Source organism: Platichthys flesus, chromosome 3 (genome assembly GCF_949316205.1).
Source record: "Platichthys flesus chromosome 3, fPlaFle2.1, whole genome shotgun sequence".
Taxonomy (NCBI): domain Eukaryota; kingdom Metazoa; phylum Chordata; class Actinopteri; order Pleuronectiformes; family Pleuronectidae; genus Platichthys; species Platichthys flesus.
The window spans coordinates 20,750,762-20,761,751 of record NC_084947.1 but is presented as its reverse complement, the minus strand read 5'-3'; positions in this window follow the sequence as shown (position 1 = coordinate 20,761,751).

Sequence of the window (10,990 nt, the reverse complement as noted above, 5' to 3'; positions counted from 1 at the left end):
CTATGCCCCCAAAACCTGACAATTGCTAGAAGCCGACTTTCCCGTGACTCGCTAACATTCTCACTATCGTCTCTGCTTCCACTGAAGACTCCGGTCATGCGCAGTGAGAGCAGGTAGGGTGAAGGCCGACAGGCAGGTCAGTGAGTGACAGACAGGTACGCCAACCAATGATTTCTGTCCAAATTAAATGACTGATTGTGTTTGTTACAGTCCTGCGAGGAACAAACTGGCTTTTTTTTTTTTTGGGGGGGGGGGGGGGGGGAGGCTATTGATGGCTGGATGTGAAAAGATTTTTATCAAATAAGATAAATATTTTTTCCAGTATAAACCAAGCTATATACCAATCTTACCTTTAACATAGTCGCAAAGCAAAACTTCTTGGTGAATTATGATGCTCATTGATGAATTACAGAGGTTTTTTACAGGCAAGGAACTCATGGTACTATTCTGCTAAATTCTACAATCAGAAAGTGAGTTAAAGTTAAAGTCAGCTGAAGGGTGATGAGAGTCGAAACCCTGTTCATGGCTCAGACAGATTTAAGTTTTATAGTGTGCAATAAGTTCTTGTTGAGGGTAGGATCCACTGACGTGGGAGAAGACGCACAGCCAGAGTCAGTACTTATCAAGAAACGCCGACTGATTTCAGTGCCGAGGATTATTGGGGTTGGTGTTTATATAACTTGCCTAAAACCTTGTCAAAGGGTCCATGGAGTGAAGCAGTGAGGTGGGAGTGCTGCTCTGTGCTGTATCTGTGGTTTGACTAGGCAGTGTGCACATGAACAGATCCCAGGGCTTAGCGAACCACGCTGTGAAAGTTGTCCAGTTTGACTTTGATATAATTCCCTCAAGCAGACAAGAGAGCCCACGTGTGGTTCTACAGTATAAGCACGTGACTGTTTATGTGGGTGTGTGAGGCAGCCACATCTTATACTAGAGACCTGCTCCCCCCTGTAAGAAAACTGTTCCCATCGTTCACTTGTGTGACTTCAATATCACTGAAGTCACTACCCGGCGAGATCATCTCCTGCCAAGCTAATTTCATGCTGCCATATTAACTCCTGTTGGTTTTACCCATCCACTTCCTTCAGGGTAAAGCTTTGGTATCAGATCCACTAAACACTTCTAAAAGCGCTGTGTGCTTATATAATGAAGATGTTATACAATGAGGAAACTGAATGAAATATGAACCATCAGTGTTTTGTAAGCAGGTGGCATTAAAGTGCTCGTGTTTGTCCATTTACAGGTTAATAGTTTAAAAGACTGGTTTGTTCAGATAGCTGCTGTAGTCATCTTTATGCCAAAGTATGTAGGGTAAATTTGAACGTTGTTCACATTTGCACTTTAAAATACTCTTCTGTCAGATACGTGTCCATGATACTCAGATGAGTAACTTTTAGTTGCTTACCAGTGATAAGCAACTAAAATTGCAGTGTACTGTTGTTGTATTGACTTCAATTGTTCAAATGGTACATCAATATAGATCTATGAGACTTGTTCTTATGTACTTTCAGAAATGTATATATAAATATTTTACACATTGACACAACTTTCGATTATGTTAAAACTGTAATCAATGTTGTATATACTGTATTTGTGTTGATGTGTTCACTTACACTCGTCATCTATTGCACGTCTGTCCGTCCTGGGAGAGAGAGAGAGATCCCTCACATGTGATTTCTACGTTTTTCACACTGCTAATAGTTTTGTTATTTATATATTTCCTCACTCTTCTTGAGGGTTAAAGACAGAGGATGTCGCAACTTGTTAAGCACTATGAGACAAATTATGATTTGTGATGGGTTTACACTAATAAAATGTGATTGATGATTGAATGAATATTAGCAACAAAATTATGTTTGTATTTTATGTAAATGGTAGCAGTTGGTGAATAATTACATATTCAACATTTTTGAGATTTTAATTAGTTTAACGTAAGCAGTTCACAGCACTGACAAATGTTTGGTTTGCTCATGTTCTACCTAAAACTGTTAACAAGAAAGTCGGCGGCTCGAATCCCAGCCCATGCTGGAGTGTCCTAGGCAAGATGCTGAACCTCAAAAATGGCCCTTTCATACAGCAGATGTTGAATACACTAATTGTAATTGTATGCTGCTCCGATAAAAGTGTCAGCTAAAAAGACATGTAATGTGATGTAAATTGGTTTCACATAAATATGATAAGTGACAGAGTAAATGTGGATTAATGCACTGTATGTGCATTCATGAGACAAGGTCAGTCAGCCCACCTGAACACAGCACACAGTAAACTGCACAGCATCCAGCAGAAATGAGCTCACTAATCTTGTAACGCACAAATCCAGAAATAAAATTACAGGTTATGAGCAAAGCGCCGCAGCTGCAAGAAAAATGATTATATTCACTGATGGCTCACCAGTCATTTTGGAGAGAATAGCAGCGAGAGCTGTAATTTGAATGTGCTTTTGTGCAGTTTGAAACGGAGCCATCGCTGATTGTCTCCAGTGAGTACACTGAAACCATCTCTGAGCTGTGAATAGCAGCAGAAGCCCCCTCCGCCCATCCCCTTAACCCAGAAGCCCTCTCCAGCCAATCAGCATGTTGCTTGCATTCAAGGCACAAGTCACGGATGCCGTTGTTTTACATAGGTTGACCGTCAGCAAAAACTACTGATGCAGGTCGTTTGGAGGTGGTGCAAAGATGGAGGCGGCTAATTGAATTGTCACCGTGCCTCTGCCGTGCCATACTGTACTGCTTTGTCATTGGCCGCCCTCCAGGCCTCTAATAACACGGATGAATGGAATCAATCTCACAGCACAGTGTTGTGGTAATGGGACATTCAGACATTCATGCAACTGGGTGTGCGATAGGCTGAGAGGAGTTAAAAGCCGGCCAATGAAGCTGAGGCAAGTGATCAGGTGATCTGTCAGATAATGCACTTCTTCCTGAATGGAGAAGCTTCAGTTCTCCAAACTGTGTATTCTCGCCCCGCACTCACTCAATTCTTCTGTAGATCCCTAGTGAGGCACTCCCTGGACACACTCAAGTTTGCATTTCAGCCCACACAGACAAAGATGAAACCATGATAACCTGAACGACACCTTTTCACGGGCTGTTCCTTCCATTGGGAGACGCTTGGAAATATGGTGGAAAATTTTGTTTTCTTATTTCTCCCGTGCTTGTCACAGAAAAAAAAAAGCTCCACCTCATCAAAGCAATGCTCTGTGCCTGATTCAGTGCAGGTTCATAACCCCTGATGTTCTCTGATGACTCTCCTGATGTGGGATGCACAAGGGAGCATTAAGAGGAGGCGTAAGATGCACACAATTGCTTGAGAAAACACACAATATCCTCTCCGCTAGGTATTTTCCCATATTCATGTGCATATTTTGGAGGATATTCTGTTGTTCCTGTTTGTTTTTTTTTGCTTTGTGTTTTTTTAATTATTTCGCACACATCAAAAAAGGGTTACCTCAGCCAAGGGGGTTGTGTTTTCATTGCAGTTTTTCAGTTTTTGTCTGTTTGACAGTTAGTAATTGCTTCGGAGTGTGTTTGGAGTGCGTATATTTGCCTCCTATATGCATCAATGCATCAGGATTTAACTCAAATCTTCAATACTTTGGTTCGGTCTCGCAGCTTTCATCAGTGCTGTTCCCATCAGCAACACAAAGCTAGAAAGAAATACACTGTATTCAACTTGCCAAGGACTAAACAGTTGTGTTCAATTTCACATAGTTTTGCTACAGTTTGCGGGTTGAATGGCATATTTGCTCCAAACGGTTTGCAACAGCCTTCAAGGTACGTCTTCCCCTGTTTGATGTGGGGGATTCAGGGAACCCCACAATATTAAAAAGGCAGTGCACACAATGGACTCTCAAGTCTCCTTGAAATGCAGGAGATGCAGCTTGGTGTTCACAGGAGTTGATGATGGATAAGAAGCTGCTTTTCGAGACGCCAAAAGCAGAGACTGATGCATCAAGTGTATTTGTGATTAATAATTACATATTTATTGCTATTGTAAAATAAATACATCTACCTCCCAGATTTCTTCCACAAGAACGCAAAGAAGGACCTTCTCAGCTGCCGGTAGTTCAATGCTTGTGTATCACAACAGTCTCCAATGCACCACTGTTTACGTTTGAAAAAACATCTTGCTTGGTTTCGTGTATTTACTCGTCTTTGTCCCAGTGGTTTTATCTTGAGCTTCTGCTTATCTTCTGGGTGTGACATTGTGTTTCAGCTCAGCTCCTTTGTGTTTGTTGGGTATGGACCGTGTTTGCTTGCCCATCTGACAACTGGAGTGTCTGTAAGTGTCTGTAAGTGTCTGTACATTCAACATTAAATATCCTTCACTGCACTTACCTGCCTTGGTCCTGAAACCTTACATAATCGGCCACAAATAGGTCAGTGAAGTTTATAAAGACAGAGAGCTAAACCCAAGGTACTTCATGTTTTGTCATCATCAAGTTTAAGACTCAACAGGGCTTTGGACTTTAGAATTGAAAGTAATTTGTGGCTAATTGAATGTGATGAATTAAAGTTACTACACCAACATGAACTCTTAGGTCTTGTTATTGATCTTTGTTCTCCCTGAATAAACATAGTAATCACATCCTAATTGTTAAAGTCTTCCTGGATTGTTCATCTGATGAATACTTATTATGAATTTTTTTTATTTCAAACTCTTCTTCTGTACGCCATCTTCTCTTTTCTGTGAAGCTTTACCTCATTTTATTTAGTATTATCTTTGTCTGTCTTGTTTTCTTCTATTTCTGTTAAAAATCCATTTTGTTGAATTATTATCACAGGAAGTTATACATGTGACAGTAGAAGTTGTTGTAGATATTTTCTGCAGGAAAATCATAAGAGGAAGAGATTTGTGAGTCACTTGTGTTGTTAATATTACATAGCAGACACTATGCTTAATATTCCACCAGCTGAGACTACCAGCTGAACCTGGAGGCCAAGCTTGTGTCAATATGAGCATGTATTGGGTCCAGGTATTGAAAGCATCAATATCACAAAGCAAACAGACACACAACATGTCACACATCCCATAGTCTATACAAGGAATTGAACCCTTTTCAAATTGTATTGCTGCTCTCATTTTCATTTTATGAAAAAAGACAAGAAGTGGTGCTAAGTATGGTTTATCAATTCAAATATGCAAGAGGAGCAGGGAAGAAGAAAATAGCAACGTAAATGTCAATCCTCTCCAGGATACTTGAAGCTTTGTTTAAATGCCAATCAGAGATTGGCTGAGGAGGAAATGGAAATGAAAGCTCAGAGAATAATTCTCAACAGATGTGACTCATCTCAGATGTGAATTTAGAATATTTATTCAAATATTCCTCCTTCCAGATTCCCTTTTGAATAATTTTTTCCTTTTATAAGGGAGCGCAAGATAGATGGGCTAAGTGATGGGTTGGTGTTTTCTTTTTGCATTGTGGTCCTTCGCAGCATTGTTGAGGGGATAAGTGTTATGAAAGATAGAAGTGGCCTTGGTTTGGCACTTTGCAGTATTATCCTAGACAAGGTATTGATTTGACCTGTGGGCTGCTTTCATTTGCAAGTTTCGGTCCCGCCCCAGTGCAGTGTACTCACTTCTCTCTCTGCACATCTCTGAATACAAATGAGCCTTTTTTTATCTGTCTAAATAATCAGCTGTATCTGCTCAAATGTAGGGAGCCGCTGATGCCCTTGCTGTACTTACTAAAGGGGACATTTGCACAACAAACTTACGTGACAATGCTTACCTGGGCAGAGAAGGGCATTCAATTTGCAGTCCCTATAAAAAACAACTTCAGACTATCCAGAGAAATTTCAAAGAGTCGTCTAGCAAATGGAAGGGCAATCTGTCCAAGGTTGCTCTCAGAACAAAGGAGAGCTTTGATTCTACTCACTTGATAACCTTTCCAATCAGTCTGTGAATAGTTGTAATCGGGAACAGTGAGGTAAAATACATCACTCGCTACCTCCTGCGATTGAAAATCTAAAATTAATCACCATTGCCATGCTCTGCCAGGTATGATTATCATCAGTGGGAAGGATTTCGTCATGTAAACATCAAAACTCTCCTCTGGTGAAATTTATAAATCTAAAATGCTATTTTTTGGGGGGGATTCTATTGTAGACAGGACTATGCAAATATTTATTTAGCAATTTTCTTTCCGAACCCAACAAAGAGAGAACCAACCAAGCCCAAGCCAACAGGCATTCTGTATTTTTCCCCAAAACCAAACCCAAGCCTGACATTTTGTATATATTGTGAAAAAATTAAGTCGATATTCGAGTCGATCCCCAGTATAACTTCAACATTTTTGTCCAGATCCATACTATACAGTCAACCAGTACAGGAGCCATCCAGCATTGCATTGTAGTGTGTTGGGAGTAGAGTTTCACATAAGTTCTAACACACAATGTTATTTGGCATGTACTGGTAGGATTAGTACCACAAGTAAAGCTATGGTCATGGTTAGTAAGATGCAAATGTGTTAAAATAATCTTAAATTCTGGGAATGAAAGTTTATTTGTTGTCCTCACTCTTTATCTAAGGCGGTTACCTACATTCTGAAGCACAAGTGAATTTAACAAGAAGATATAAATTAATCTTAACTTAAATCAACTTGTCAGATTTAACAGTGCAGTACGGCTTATTCATAAATGTTTTTAAATCTGGCGAGTAATAACTTAACGGCTGAATATGATAGAAAGCAACCACATTCTTGGAATTTACATTCAAACCTTTATTTACTTTCATATTCACCTCACTAATAGGAATCTTTGTTTTCTTGTACCGGCTGCGGTGAAGCCAGTGTTGGCTACACTGTCCAATCAGTAGTGATTTATGGTTTGTTTGTTTCATGAGAGAGAAAAGGCTAGCCTTTGTTACACACAAACGATTGTGGCGCCAGGTGCTTTTTGCTTCAAATTGATTCTCATCTGTATCTGCTTTGGAAAATGCACTCGCTCAACCTCAAAGATCAATTGCTTTTCAGTCGTCTGGTCTTAAGACAGAAATGGCAAGAAAATAAAGCTTGTGGATGAAATACATAATTACGGTCACTACAGAGTGTTCCTGAATCATATATCCAATATATTGGCCTTTTCCATATCTTTCTTATCGGTGCAACTTAATGTTAGACTTTTGCAAACAAACTCTGCACAACATGGCCGAGAGATTTAAAACAATTCCTGTGGATATAACATGTCGTTTAACCTCAGATTGGTGCTTTGGAAAAGCTCAATTTCCACCATGCATACACACTAACACACAGATGACAGCATCAGTGCAGCACTGACTGTCTCACTGTTCATTTAACACAGTCATTTCAACCTTTTCCAAACATGAATATATTTGTTCCAGCAAAGGTGAAACACATGTCATGGATCGCTGGCAGGGTAAGACGCTCACACTCAACCAACTCTTGCTGATTCAACTATTTGTGAAACCTGCTGTGATTTTAACCTTTGCCTCTTGGCAGCACTGACATTTTAGAAATGCCCGGTACATTTAGCACTGGAGACAAAGATTTGAAAAGTATGAGTGGTCTGATTTTCACTACGTTTATTTTTGGGAGCAACCTATGGATAATGTCAGCACACAGTGGTTCTGGACAATTATTTAAACATGGCAATAGATGGCTAATGACAGTCATGAGCAGCATGTTAGAGAGTACACAATGGCTCATGCTTTTCACCTTTTTCCACATCCTACCCACCACAAAACACACTGCTGTATATAGTCAAGTTTCATGAGTGATATAGGAGTCCCACTGTTCAGCACACAATTTGTAGTACTTAAAAAGAAAAACAATACACAGAAACAGTCCAGCTTGTGGTTTACCATGACTTGTGAACGTTTCACCGAGCACTTCCTGTTTCCAAGCCAGCATCTCCGCTGGGTGTATGTCATTGTGGGAAAAAGCATTGTGTTAATTTTGTCTCAAAATTAGAGCATGTGAAAAGCATACGATGCAAGCACACAGAAACAATCTGTTGCTTATAGGTTGATAAGAGGTAGGATACACATGCTGGTCTTTGGTACCAATGTCTGATACCAAAGCACAATTAACTACTTCTGGATATAACCTCAAGCTTTTTAAAGCTGTTTGAGAAGATGACAGATGTTTTTCAAATTATGAATTATAGTTTTAAGAGAATTGCACAAATTCTATATTTATTGTGGCAAATGCTGAAAAACCTACCTGAAAGTGGCCCTGTTTCCCTCCTCAGATGTCAAAGAGATCCTACGAAGAGGTAAAGCAAGATTTAGAGTCTCTAAGATCTAACTCTGATCTCAGCCTACGTGTTGGCTCCGTGCCCACATATAGCTTCCCTTCCCACTCACCAAAGTCCTCTGAATGTTGTTCGCCGTCCTGTATTGACAGCCTTTAGATTGCTTTCCATGCTTGATTGATGAGGAGGTGAAACAAGCACGCTCTATCCTCTTCTTTAGCAAGCTCTGTCTCTCGTGTGAGACACACCATAATTTATTCATGTTGCTCTAAAGATACTGTGCTGTCCTAAAAGTCCTCATGACTTGAGCGGCTACAGTACTGTCCTTGTTGCATTCTTTAATGTATTGTCTCCTGCTCGGTGCCGTTCTACCTCTAAAATATCTCAACAATTCACTCTTTTCCACATTCCAGTTTGAAGATCATGTAACAGAGCCAGCGGTTCTCTGGATTCCATGATCTCTTGAGCCGCCTCTTCCCCACCAATCAGGACATTGAAAAGTGAATAGTGAATACAATTAATGGAAGCCATTATCTTTTTGCACATGTACAGTAATCCCAATGTTCCTGAAAACAATTGTATGCATGCTGGTAATTAATTACCTCTTGTCAGGCTGATATGTAAAGTGCTGCTATATTAACGTGGGGTCCTGTGGTACACTCATTAATCTTTCAGAGAGACTGCTCCGTGCCCTGGGCCATGTTGTTTTCTGTTTATTCTTTCCTGTATCGCTCTGCGTTGTTGTCATGCTTTGTCTCCACAGCTTCATGTTTTTGCTCTTTGATTTCAAGACATTATGTACAAGTAACACTCTCCCCACCGCTGTGAGCATGTCGTAACATTAAATGTGTTGTTTTGTAACAAGCCTCCCTCGCTCAGTGCTGTTCGTGCATGGTCAGTAAGTAGGACACATTCATAAACATGCAAGGAAGACACATGAAAATGCTGAGCGAACCGATCAGAGCAAAGTGCCTTTTTGTCCCTGAATCCAGCTGGTAAACTGTGGGGCTGCCTCTCACTCTGCTCTTCCCCCCTATGATGAGAGGGGTTTTGACAGCCCTGTGCTAAATGTTTGATCCGTGAGGTTCCAAGAGAGGGAGCTCAGGCCCCAGGGTTTGACAGCAACGGTGCTGCGGTGCCCAAGGGACCGAGCATCAGCCACTGCTCTCAGATGTGAACTGAGCATTTTCCCCTTCCAACAGGGGGAAACATTCCCCAGACCTACAAGCCAACAGACACAACGTGCAGGGCTGCATGCGCTGTCAGGGAGGAACAAGAGCATTTCCCTGCACTTCCCGTGTGGCCTCGATTCATTCTAATCGTTGAAGACAAGGCCAAGGCTCTCAGGCTCTCTGGTATTCTCTTTCTGCAGTTGTTTCATTGGAAATTAAGATCTACTTTTGGGTTTCATTCACTTTTTCTGTTCTAGTTGTCAGTGTTACCTTGGTACAACAATTCCCATAAAGCACATCCTTTCAGCATGAAATCAAGGTTTTATTGATGCTATATAAACATTATTATTGTTATAAACATTATTTGGCTGTTTAAAATGTTACTACACAGAAAAATAATAAGGTTTAATTCAAATGATAATTCCTCCTTGGATACTGATGTGCCGTTTAAGAGGGTGTTCCTTAACAATAAATAAACTTTAAACTTTCAAATTATTTTCTGCCAAATTTGAACTAGAATTTATGTTTGTCAAAGTTAATGGTTACATTTTTGGCCATAGTAAAGATGGCTTCAGTAATATCCTCATCAATCTGTCCCCTCTTGGGTCCTGACTGAATCAAATATCTCAATATCTGTTAAGTAGGTTTTCCCCTGAGGATGAAACCTTGTCCCAGAAGGTCGGTTTCAGTCATCAAGTTAAGTTTCACAATATCTATTAAACAGATTTGGTACAAGCATTCATGGTTCCCAGATGATGTGTCTCAGCAACTATTGATTTCTCCAGCTTTACTTTGGTTCCACCAATTAGATCAGCTGGCGTCTTTCGATTAGACACCTTCACCACCCTTCATCACTCTGCAATATTATTATAATCTAAATAAATAACCACTTGAACTTTCACATAGTCTTTGATTTGTATTCTGCCCTTTGTTGAAATTTCCAAAAATTGTTCTGTTAAAAACTGTAAAATGGATCCCTTCTCCCTCATTGTGAAATGAGGCTATTAATATGTAATGTGTTTTTTTTTCAGAAGTTTAACTGCTGGTTGTGTCCTATAGACTGAAATGTTCATTTTCAGTGTGTGCAGTTGAGGCCTCAATGTTTCATCTTTTGTATATTGAATTACAATCGAATTGATCCCAATCATTGTGATGTCACATATAGGTGAGGACAGAGACGTTTCACTGTTCAGCAGATGAATATGGAAAGAGAGGTTTGCCGTCATTCTCTGCACATACATCATTCTGAGCAGCGAAACTCAAACATCCAAGTGACAGAATAATACTGCGGCTGCATTTCCGAAGTGAAGTTAAGCTTTTCTTCAGCTTTTACTGCAGAATAATTGTGCCACAGTGTTCTCGTCAGGAGTGACTGCCACAGCGTTGGCCTGTCATATTGTAATCCAGGTGTCTGAAAGGTTTTGTTGCCGTCCATTTGTTCTGTCCAGATGTGAAAACAACAGCCTTCCATATGGCACTCCTAACTTATGAATAGGTGCTTTTACAGGACTGTAGTAATTCACTAATAATTAAAAAAAACATTTAACTCGCATAAAAAAATATTTCATCATGGCTGTGCACATAACATATGGAGAAAATAATGTA